The sequence below is a fragment of the Bison bison genome, unplaced genomic scaffold (assembly GCF_000754665.1).
Source record: "Bison bison bison isolate TAMUID 2011002044 unplaced genomic scaffold, Bison_UMD1.0 scf7180017864310, whole genome shotgun sequence".
Taxonomy (NCBI): Eukaryota; Metazoa; Chordata; class Mammalia; order Artiodactyla; family Bovidae; genus Bison; species Bison bison.
The window spans coordinates 2,155,522-2,167,743 of record NW_011494882.1 but is presented as its reverse complement, the minus strand read 5'-3'; the positions used below and the strand labels follow the sequence as shown (position 1 = coordinate 2,167,743).

Sequence of the window (12,222 nt, the reverse complement as noted above, 5' to 3'; positions counted from 1 at the left end):
CTTTCATGCATTGGAGAAGGAAATGGCAACCCACTCCAGTGTTCTTGCCTGGAGAATCCCAGGGACGAGGGAGCCTGGTGGGCCGCTGTCTATGGGGCCGCACAGAGTCGGACACGACTGAAGCGACTTAGCAGCAGCAGCAGCCATTTCCCTCTCCAGGGGATCTTTCCAACCCAGGGATCAAACCCGAGTCTCCTGCATGGCAGGTGGATTCTTTACCACTTGGGGAGCCTAATACAGTTTCTTTTAAGGGTTCCCATAAACTAAACAGACAGTAAGCACCTGCAAACAGAGTGCGTAAAGACATCTAGAGGAACCAAACATGCATATGACGCAGTCATCTGTGAGACTAAGAGGATGATTCTGTTTCTGAGTCTCACCCAGTCACACCTGTCAGTGGAGCCCTTCAAGGTTCTGGGGCAGTGAATTCTGGAAATTTGTTTGGTTTACTTGTTTTGCTTTTTGTCTAATTAATCTTACAGGACAACTGCCTGTCCAGGATTGTAGTTTCAGTAATTTTTTTTCTCTGAAGCTACTTTAGCTTTAAGTTTTATTGATTTTTTTGCCTAGATGCAGGTCACACTACTTTTGCCCCATTAAACCTTTGATTGCAGGTAGGGAATTATAAAAACAACCCTCCAACTCTCTCAGTTTGTTGTGACTTCTTCACACCTTCTTTTGTTTTCAGGCTCCCCCCCAGATCCACAATTTTCATTTCAACTTGGGCTTCAGCACCACGAAACATTTGCCTTTTAGTAGCTCAGACAATAAAGAACCTGCCTCCAAGGCAGGAGACCCGAGATTGATCACTGGGTCGGGAAGATCCCCCGGGGAAGGGAATGGCAACCCACTCCAGTATTCTTGCCTAGAGAATCCCAAGGACAGACCATGGGGTCACAAAGAGTCGGACATGACTGAGCGACTAACGCACTTTACCTTTGAAAGGAGAAAGCAAGCTCTGCATCAATAATAGAGACTGAACTCATTTTACAGAGCTGGGGGATCAGGCTTCCATTAGTGGTCTTCTGTGGAAAAGGCAATGGCAACCCACTCCAGTACTTTTGCCTGGAAAATCCCATGGACGGAGGAGCCTGGTAGGCTGCAGTCCATGGGGTCTCAAAGAGTTGGACACGACTGAGCGACTTCACTTTCACTTTTCACTTTTATGCATTGGAGGAGGAAATGGCAACCCACTGCAGTGTTCTTGCCTGGAGAACCCCAGGGATGGCGGGGCCTGGTGGGCTGCTGTCTATGGGGTCACACAGAGTCGGACACGACTGAAGTGACTCAGCAGCAGCAGCAGTGGTGGTCTTCTGGGGCTGGACCTCGGCCTGGGTTGCAGCGACTCTCTGAAGCTTCTATCACGTCTGTTCCTAGAACACTTGGCTTCCTTCATCAAAACCAAATCCCAGTGAGGATCATAAAACATGTCCCATCAAGTATAAAAGAGAATGCACAGAAATTGTACTTAGCAAACTAATTCTTAATTCAAAGCACTGGAAATATAAAGCATGGTTTGTTGTTATTACAATTATCATATGGATTCAATGAAATAAGAAAATCATGCCAGGGAGGAAATCAGGTTTTGTGAGCTATTTTCAAGTTTCCATGAAATAGTTATTTGGAATCATCAATAGAAACTTTCAAGCATCTCTCTGAGTTTGGCACAGTGTATATGGGAGGAAAAAGTAAACCCAAACTTAAAACTGGATAATTTGGATAATTTCTGCCAAAGACCAAATATAAAACCTGCAGAGTACTTCAGTGGATAGAAGATTGGGCTTAGCATCAATAGAATCGGTTCAAACATTGACTGGGTGACACCCCTAAATCTCTCTGTGAAAGTGGCATAATATTTAGGTTGGGGAAAAAGTAATTGTGGTTTCAGATTGTGAATTTTAAATCATCATAACTAGGCTCAAACACACTTTTATTATTCAAAATAGGAACCATTACTATCAACCCATTTTTGCCAATGAGAAATAAGTTGATTTGTCTAGTGAACCCTTGGAAAGCATTTTCTGCCTCTTGCTGATTGAGGAAGCATTTTCCCTGCAAAAAGTTGTTGAGATGCTTGAAAAAGTAGTAGTTCACTGATGACAGGTCAGGTGAATATGGCAGATGAGGCAAAACTGCATAGCCCAATTTGTTCAACTTTTGAAGCACTGGTTGTGTGACATGTGGTCAGGGGGCCAGGAGAAGAACTGGGCCCTTTCTGTTGATCAATGCTGGCTGCAAGCGTTGCAGATCTCATCGATCTGCTGAGCATACTTCTCAGATGTAATGGCTTCTCTGGGATTCAGAAAGCTGTAGTGGATCAGATGGACAGCAGGCCACCAAACAGCGATCATGATCTTTTTTTGGTGTAAGTTAGCTTGGGGAAGTGTTTTGGAGCTTCTTCTTGGTCCAACCACTGAGCTGGTCATTGCTGGTTGTTGAATAAAATCCACTTTTCATCACATGCCACAATTCAATGGAGAAATGGTTCACTGTTGTTGTATAGAATAGGAGACAACATTTCAAAATGACGATTTTTAAAAATTTTTGGTCAACTCATGAGGCACTCACTTATTGAGCTTTTTCACCTTTCCAATTTGCTTTGAATGCTGAATGATTGTAGAATGGTAGACACTGAGTTCTTCAGCAACTTCTTATGTAGTTGTAAGAGGATCAGTTTCGATGATCCTCTTAATTGGTCACGTCAACTTCCAATGGCTGGCCACTGCACTCCTCATCTTCAAGGCTCTCATCTCCTTTGCAAAACCTCTTGAACCACCACTGCACTGTACATTCATTAGCAATTCCTGGGCCAAATGCATTGTTCAAACTGTGAGTTGTCTTTGCTGCTTTTTGCAACCCATTCTGAACCCAAATAAGAAAATCACTTGAATCTGCTTTTTATCTAACATCATTTCCCTAGTCTAAAATTAATAAAAACAGCAAGTAATAAGTCATCAGCAAAAATAAAAAAATAGTAAAAGAAGAAATGTGCATTAAAATGATGTATAACATAACCAGATTTATTTAAGAATGTACCAATATCAAATAGCAAAGTTCAATAATGCAAAACCGCAATTACTTTTGCACCAGCCTAATAATTCTACCTATACAAATGTCACAGGACAGTTGGGAAGGTCTAATAAACTCAAGAACTATATAAAGAACTGCTTCATTATAACTAATTGCCTGTCAAAAATTTATATATATATATATATATATACATATATATATATATACACACACACACACACACAAATATGAAATTTACATGAGCATGCTGATTTGGAACTTTAAAATTTGAATGGCCTCTTAGTAAAAGTTTAAAAACTGCCACAAAGGAATGGGGAAAGTTGCCTGAAAACAAAAACCTGAAACCATCATTATCACCAAAAAGTATCTTCTTTTTCAATAGTAAAGAATGCAAAGATAACACCCCAACCTAAAGTTTGCAATGCACAATTCAGAACCTGGCAGTCTAGAACCATCTTCACTTCCTCTCCTTCTTTCCTTAGAATCCAACTTAGCAACAAGTGTCGTGGGATAAACTTTGCAAGGCCTCTCAGGTTGGACGGTTCTTCTATTTCCCCATCCCTGCCTCAGTCGGAGCCCTCCCCTCAGCACCCTCACAACGGGATTCACTACTGCCAGACTCTCTGGGCCACCCTTACTTAGTGCTGCCAGATCCGCCTTCCTAAAAAGCAGAACTCAGGATCCACAGAGATTCCATCTATCTCATCCTGTTTCCCTCTACTCCAAAAACATTCCCCTCCTCTAGTCTAGGAATTCCTTCACCCGCCCAGACGCCAGCCTCAGGGCCTTTTGCTCTTGCTGTTCTCTCTGCCTAGAATGTCCTTCCACCAGCCCATCTTACTACAAATCACTCTCCCACAGTCCCTTTAGTGCAGTGCTTCTCAGATTTTACCATACTTATGAATCGTCGTAACATCTTGTTAAAATGTAGGTTCTGATTCAACAGATCTCAGTTTGGGGGCAAGACTCTGCAATTCTAACCACCTCCCAGCCAATGTTGCTGGCCCATGGACCCCACTTTGAGAAGCAAACCTATTGACTCAGGGGGAAAAAAGGCGGGGAGGAGGTAGTTCTTGGAGACAGACAGACATAGATTTGAATGCAATCTTTATCAGGCAAATATCTCCATCTGTATAGGGGGAATATTACCCGTTTTATGGAAGTGATAGGAGGAGTTTTTTACTATAAATAGATATTAGGCTTTTCAAATCTCTTTCACTTGGCTCCCCTAACCTTATCATCTTGTTCCTTACTATGCTTCTCTGATAATCCAGTTTATTTCTCTTTACTCTGGATCTTGTGTGTTGTGCTTAGTCGCTCAGTTGTGTCTGACTCTTTTTGACCCCCCTGGACTGTAGCCCGCCAGGCTCCTCTGTCCATGGAGATTCTCTAGGCAAGAATACTGAAGTGGGTTGCTATACCCTCCTCCAGGGGATCTTCCCAACCCTGGGATAGAACCCAGGTCTCCCCTGTTGCAGGCAGATGCTTTACCATCTGAGCCACCAGAGAAGCCCACTCTGGATCTTACCCGACTTTATTTCTTTTAGCACATAAATCAAGAAAAAGGAATTCTTAAAGTTAAGTTTTGTTCTTACAAACTTTGAGCTTATGAAACTTAATTCCATCCTCCCTGCAGCTGAGTAGGGAGGGGCACATTGAGGGGCACATCAAAGTTCCAGTGCTGATTCGATCACTCACCAGCTGCGTCTCCTGCTGAATGTGAACTAACATGTCTGGGTTTCAATTACTTCACCTGTAAAATTCTGCCTTTACCTCCTGTGTTGTTGTGAGAGTTAGGGATGTTACATAAAGTGCTCGGCCAATGCAGCAGCATGCAAAAATGGCCACAACACTCTACCCCTCCCTGAATTCACATTCTCTAATGACTCTGCAGTTCAAAAGGTAGAGAGTCTATTTCTTCATAAAGTATATTGGAGGAGAAGCACTTTGTGTCCATTTCAGCCTAGGCCTCAAGGAGCCTTGCTCCCGTGCTCCTGCTCTCACCCATGCTGAGCCAACATGTCACCAAACGCAGGGCAGCCTGTTATGTGACAGGAAGTAGGAGGTCCAGCTGCCCCAAAGGACTCAGCCAGCAGTCAGCGAACACCCAGAGGCAGAGCCACCCTGGTGACCGCAGTCACACAAGGGAGACTGGACAAGACCAATAGGTTCACCAGGTCCAGACTGCTAATCCACAAAGTCATAAACTAAATGAATGGTGGTTGTTTCAAGCCATTATGTTTTGGGGTGTCTGTTATGCAGAAATATATAACTGATACTGTATATATAAGTAATTTCTCCATAAATAGTGGCTATTACAATATTTGGGGGCTTCCCTGGTGGCTCAGTGGTAAAGAATCCACCTGCTAATGCAGGAGATGTGAGTTACATTCCTGGGTTAGGAAGGTCTTCTGGAGAAGGAAATGGCAACCCACTCCAGTATGCTTGCCTGGGAAATCCCATGCATGGAGGAGCCTGGTGGGGCTACAGTCCATGGTGTCACAAAAAACAGTCAGACACAACTTAGAGGCTAAACAACAACAACATTTGTCAGAAAAAAAGACACAATGTCAAAAAAATGAATTTTCCATATTGCTAAAAATTCTATTTCTGGATCAGTATTTAGAAAGATGGCTGAGCTGGAAACTAGGGTTCATAGATTCTGATTCAAGTAGCTTTTCCAATTGGCAGCCATATGACCTTGGAAACATCATTTAACTTATTTGAGCCTCAGTTTCCTTATCTGCAAGGTAAAGTGGTTAGACCAAATGACTTTTAATTTTTTGTTTAGCTCTAAAAAGGACTGAGGATCCATTTTTACAAAATGTAACACTTATTTCCTTGCTAACAGATAGCTCTGAACCCAATTTTTCTTTCTTGTAGACTTCAGGATTTAATCACAGATAACCCTTCCTGTATTTCTGTCACTGTTCAGCATTTGGTTGTGACTGAGTTTCACACTTCTAACAGTCATGCTCCGGACCTAGAAGGTGGCCCTCCTTGCTGTGGACCAGGAACCCAGATAGGCAAGCTCATTAGGAATCAAAAGATGAATAATGCCATGTAAGTTCTAGAGGGAATCAAAGGAAGTGGCTCTTAACTCTTTGCAGGTGCAGGTAGACTTCTTTTACTAATTTCTAGGTTGTAATATATATTTTGGAGGACTGAGTTGTGCAGTGTGATTACCAGACAAGGAGGATACTATTTTATAGCCATAAAGTACAAATCAAATTTGCAGTTATTGCATATAAATGACCCAAGATACAAAATCAGTTATGAAATAGGGGAAGACTTAACACCAGAATTTTAAGTTTTAAAATTCTCTCATGTAGCGATTGACTCTGGGCTTCCCTGGGGTTTCCCTTGTGGCTCAGCTGGTAAAGAATCCGCCTACAATGTGGGAAACCTGGGTTCGATCCCTGAGTTGGGAAGATCCCCTGGAGAAGGAAAAGGCTACCCACTCCAGTATTCTGGCCTGGAGAATTTCAGAGACTGACTCTGGAATTAACAAGTAAACTGCAAATACATCCAAATACATGTTGTATTAAAGAGTTATGCATGTGGCAGTGACTAGGATGGTTTTTCTTTTCTCACAGGCATTCAGCACCTCTAACATACCACTAGTACATGCTCTAACACCGCCCTTAGCAAATAGAATACAGTCTTCCCTGTGATATATGGCAGGCCATAAGGTAGGCAATTTATAAGAAAAAAAAAAGACTGTTACACCCACTTCCATTATGTTACACAGTCAAAAGTCAGGGTATTTTTATTCCTGGGAGGAATTAAGCTAAATTAGGAAATAAGGGAGCAACTGTTTATCTTAATTTTGCCTTTGGATAGTACTTTAGTTGTTAAGTTGTATCTGATTCTTTGCAATACCCTGAAGCGTAGCCCACCAGGTTCCTCTGTCCATGGAATTTCACAGCCAAGAACACTGGAGTGGGTTGCCATTTCCTTCTCCAGCCGATCTTACTGAACCAGGGACCAAACCCATGTCTTCTGCATTAGCAGGCAAAATTCTTTACCACTGAGCCACCAGGGAAGTCCCTATGTGTATAGTTAAGTCTGTATAAAGAGGCACAAGGTTGTTGAAAGGGTGAAAAAAAAAAAAATCAGCTCACTCTGTATCAAAAACTTTCTTTTGTGATAGAAACGAACTAGGTGGGGCCCCAGGGTAGCTCCCTTCAATAGGGACAACATTGCAATGGGAAGTGGCTTCTGCTTATGTACCTGGAGCACATGTATTTTGAAATGACATGTAAACTAACTTCAGAGACTTGAATCATCTGGTATTTTTTGAGTTAATATCTTAAATACCTTTGCCCAAGTATCTTTTGAGTCAATTCACCCTCTCCTCTGGTGGGATTTTTCTCAGCACCCACCTTGCTTGTATCTTCCCCATTTCATTCTCACTGGAGCGGAAGTGAAGTTTCTCAAATACAGATCTGCTCAGCTTAAAATCCTCTAATGGCTTTTCTGAAGACTGTAAGACCCCTGAAGGCAAGGACTGTATTCCTAGTACCTGGTCGAGTGTCTACAAATATGCTGTCTCCAAGACCAGGTTGGGGTTTCATTCAATTTTCGAGAGCTGTTTGTACATGGAGTTTTACTGCCCATGGGAAAATGTGAGACATGATACCCTTTGCCTTATGTTAATACTGTTCACTGCAGCTCAGAAGAGTCTTTTCGAAGATGCTTGATAACACTGAATTAGTATTTGAGGTATTTAAGTCTTTGCTTGAGGATATACATTCACCTGATGGGTGTGTTGCAAGTATTCTTTAGGGTAGGGTCATTTTGGTGATATGTGTTCCTCTTGAAGATTCCAAACTCTTTGGGACCATGATTTTCTCAGATTAGAAAGGGGAGAGTAGATAGAAGATTTCATTTTCATTTTCTTAAATAGCATTCAGGTATAACCAGACTATGAGACTGTAACAGGATGACCCGTCTGACTGGCAGATGGGTGACAGCTCAGGTCTGCCTGAGGATGAATCTATTAATTCCTCTTTTCTAGATACCCAGTAAGTCTATCTGCCACCAATAATCAAAATGCGTGCTGTATATGAGTTCTAAGTCACTTCAGTCGTGTCCAACTCTTTGCTATCCCATGGATTGTAGCCCGCCAGGCCCCTCTGTCCATGGAATTCTCCAGGCAAGAACACCGGAGTGGGCTGCCATGCCCTTCTCCAGGGGATCTTCCCAACCCAGGAATCAAACCCGCGTGTCTCTTATGCCTCCTGTATTGGCAGGTGGGTTCTTTACTACTAGTGCCACCTGGAAAGCCTCAATGCAATACTCTCAAAAAGAGAGAGAGAAAAGGGAGCTAGGTTCTGTTTTCCGAAGATCCGAAAAGAGTTCAAGATTCTGAGTTACTAAAAAGAACTGTAGAACTAGGGGAATCTGACAGTCCAGGTGGAGGAAAGTCAGCTACCAAGAATTGGTATTTAACTATTTGGAAATTGAAGTCCATTCCTGGAAGCACAATCAATGGGCTCCCAGGGCACCAAGGGCAGAGCAGTTCCTGGAGCAAGGAGGATAGCCCCTGCTCTGCCCTTGGGCAGATGCTGGATTCGGGCCAGAGCTTAGCTGGGTTGTTTCCAGGTTCAGACAGGGACTAGGTGGGAAGTTAGAGGGACTGTTCCATTCCTAGGCTAATGAACACATTTAGTTGATACTCAAGCTACTGTTTTGTTTTAAATTCCAGATATGTAAAAGCTCTTTAGAATCTAGCTAAGACTGGCCGACTTAATCTGTAGATGTCATTACACATCTAAATCTTCAGAACCTTTGAGAACCACACCCCAGGGTCAGATGCCTTGAGATAGGTGCTTATTGCATACTTGCTGAATCAAAGAACAAGATCATGATGGGCACAGAGTGAGCCAAGAAGAAAAAGCAGCAGAACCCCGCCTCTGTCAGTGTCTGCTCCATTTCACCTCTGTGATCAAGGCAGTTTCCTATAACTAACTCTTCACACTTTAGTGAAATACAAGCTACCCCAGAACTTTACTTGACCTTCAGAGCCTTGTAATTGTTTCAGTGGTCTGCCTCATGACTGTTAGGCTGTCCCAGAGACCTGAGTGCTTAGCCTTAGAAGACTTTAACATGTCTCCTTAAAACAGTGTCATCTTGAGGATTCTGTGGGGGAATAACTGGCAAATAACAGAATCTACTGTCTTTAAAAGAAGCGACAACTTTCCCCTTCTTTCTCATTCAACTCTCAAACATTTCTTAAATAGCCTGTTTACAACCACCCAGTAACATTCACAAGCCATGGTGAGAAGTGCCATCAGTAATTCTCTCTGATATTGACAGAAAGAAAATAAGCATCCTATTCTTCAATAATTTGAACCACCTCATGGAACACTGACTTCCTCTAAATTCACTGGGCAAACATCTATACCACAATGGAAAATAAGATGTACTAAATTACTAAAGGGAGTTTTTGTTCTGTTTTTAAGGTTAATTGCAGGGCTTGAGGGGAAAAAAAAGATTTTTGTCTTATATCTTTGGAAAATTCGTTCAGTGGTGGTTTATGAAAATCTCACCTCATCTGGACTCCCAAGGTCACTGAGACCCAAGTAACTGACCTGGGAGATATTTGCCTAATTATTAAATATTCAGCAAACCATGTGTGACCATTTAACCGTTTGCACCTGGGACCCGCCTTCAACACGCGTTGCTTCCTAGCACTGCCCCCCTCTTCCACCCCTACTCATCGCCACCCAGGGCGCTAGCACCCCTGAAAGAGCAAAATCCTGGGACTCAAGGACATTTCAAAGAAACAACGGCGGTCACCGTCCATTTCCGTTTTCCTTAAAAGAAAAAAAACACTCAGATGCTTAAAAATGGGGGAAAGACGGGGTTCTTAGAAATAGTGGGAAATCTTTTGCAGTTTTTCAAATCCAAGTTCTCAGGCACTCTTGAAAGTTCATTAATTAGAGATTTAAACACAAAAGTGTTTCGCACACCAATTAGATGCCAAGCTTTGTAAGCTGTCTTGGTGTTCAGTTTGGGGGAGTTAGTAAAAGTCCCCCCACCTCACCCCATTCTGCATTTTGCCTCTCTTCCAGAGCCTTTTCTTGAATGACCTGACCTTTCCAAAGCAATCAAACTGAGAATTGCCTCACTCCCACCCCCCACTTTTTCCCTCATGGCAAAAGGAAATAAAGACGTAAAAATACCCGGCGAGAGAAGTGGGGGCAATTAAGCCACAAAGCCGAGCCCCGCAGAAGTCAAGCTCTGGTGCTGCTCGTGGCGGGGCGGAGAGCGCGGGGCTGGAGACGGTCCCTACCTGGGGCTGCGGCGGCGGCGGGGTCCTGGCGCCCATGGCTTCGCCGGCCTCAGGCGGCCGCGCTGGGAAACGCCGGCGGCTCAGTGCCGCCCGGACCCGCGGCGCTCGCAGCTGCCGCCCCGGCGCCGTCATTGGGCCCGCACGTCACGTGGCCTGGCCGGCGGGCGAGCCTCCAGGGCCCGCGTAACCCTTTACCTGCACTGCCCGCGCCGCTCCAGAGGGCTCCCCGAGCCCGACTACTGACTCCCCACACCCCCGCCCCGGAACCCAGGCTGGCCTCCGGGGCGCACCCAAGCAGAAAATCCCGGAGCTCGGCTTCTGATCGTCGACACCCAGGCTGCATGCCAGCCGCCCGCTCGCTCGGGGAAACTTTTTGGTGCCTACTTTACCGTCATGCTGCGGGGAGAGGGGAGCTTCCTAAGATGCGGGACGTAAGTGAGGAGATACATAAGTGCACTCCCTGGCAAACTGATGTATCCCCCCTTCTTCCCGTGAACTTGTGGTTTTGTTTCCTCCCTCGTTCTGGCAAGTGCGTGCCTGGCGTACGCACTGTCGCCTGCCTTTAAGGGATAAATATTCTGGGAAAGAGCGCAGACGCTACCAGGATGAGAATTCCCTGGGAAGTTGCATAGCCTCTCCGGCACCCTGGAGACCGCGGTGGGAGTTTAACGAAGTCATGCTCCCCCTGTTCCCCACTTTGCCTCTCTGTTCCTGGGGTGTTGGAACCTCGGCTGCCACACTCCGTCTACCATTCTGAGCTCCAAGCCTGAGCTTGTAGCCATCCACACACTTACGGTGGGTTGATTTACCCTAAAACAGAACTTAAGTGTTGGAGATTCTTTTCACCTGTGCGCCAAAGTGCGTCGGTGTTGGCCTTAACAGGGAAATCTGTTAAGCAAGGGCGCCACCTAGCTTGTCCTTTTCTCTCTTTGCCCTTCATTCGTTCATTCAGAGAGCGTCAGCATGAAACAGTAGGCTGGAGAAGCAACAGGGAAGGATGCCATTTAAAGATGTAATCTGTCCACTCCAGTGATTCCAGCGCTATTTACATGACAACGTTTGTCACACTTTACGGGGAAAACTCCTTTTTTGAATCATTCCACTTATGTAGTGGCTGCATGTTTTAAAATGATAGATTATTAGGGATGTTACATACTGTTTTGGGCTTCCCAGGGGGCGCTAGTGGTGAAGAGCCTGCGTGCCAATGGCAGGAGACATAGGAGACACTGATTCCACCCCTGGATTGGGAAGTTCCCCTGGAGGAGGAAATGGCAACCCACTCCACTATTCTCTCCTGGAGAATCCCATGGACAGAGGAGCCTGGCAGGCTACAGTCCTTGGGGTCGCAAAGAGTCAGACACGACTGAAGGGACTTAGCACACGTGCATGCTGTTTTACATTACTTTCTGATAAAACACTTTGTCCCCGTAAAGAACCATCTTATCCAATTTCTAACCCATGCTTTAAACATGTTCACAGGATGATGGTAAGTTTTAGTTGGTTATTTTGACCAAAAAGACTTGGGTGTTTATCTTGGGTTTTAAAGTATGTTTCCCAGACTAGCAGAATCGGCATCATCTGGGGGAATTTAGTAAAACTGCAGATTCTTGGGCTCCATCCTAGACATATGGATGCATGGGGTCAGGGAGGGTGAAAAAATATGTTTTAACAAATGAGGCACCACTGCCCTCAGTCTGCTCAAACTGCTGGCTAGGTTACCCTCATCTATTAAAGGCTGGGGGGATACTATAAACCACAGGTAGTGGTGTTAACCTCAAGTTACCAGTTTATCATGTTGATACCAGCCTGTCATGTTGATACACTAACCCAAACCCTCTGATGTGTCCCGTACAATGTGTAATCTGTAGTTAATGCAGATCACATGGAATGCC

General features: G+C 44.4%; 1 protein-coding gene across 1 annotated transcript in view; it reads right to left on the bottom strand.

Moving 5' to 3' along the window:
* The window catches only part of LOC104997572 (chromosome unknown open reading frame, human C4orf19), an 81,340-nt gene extending 70,917 nt beyond the window's left edge, over window positions 1-10,423 (bottom strand). Inside the window, exon 1 of the mRNA XM_010852411.1 lies at window positions 10,331-10,423. The gene's annotated coding sequence lies outside the window, so the exon portion shown is untranslated. The remainder of the gene's footprint in view (window positions 1-10,330) is intronic.
* Window positions 10,424-12,222: the final 1,799 nt, after the last annotated feature.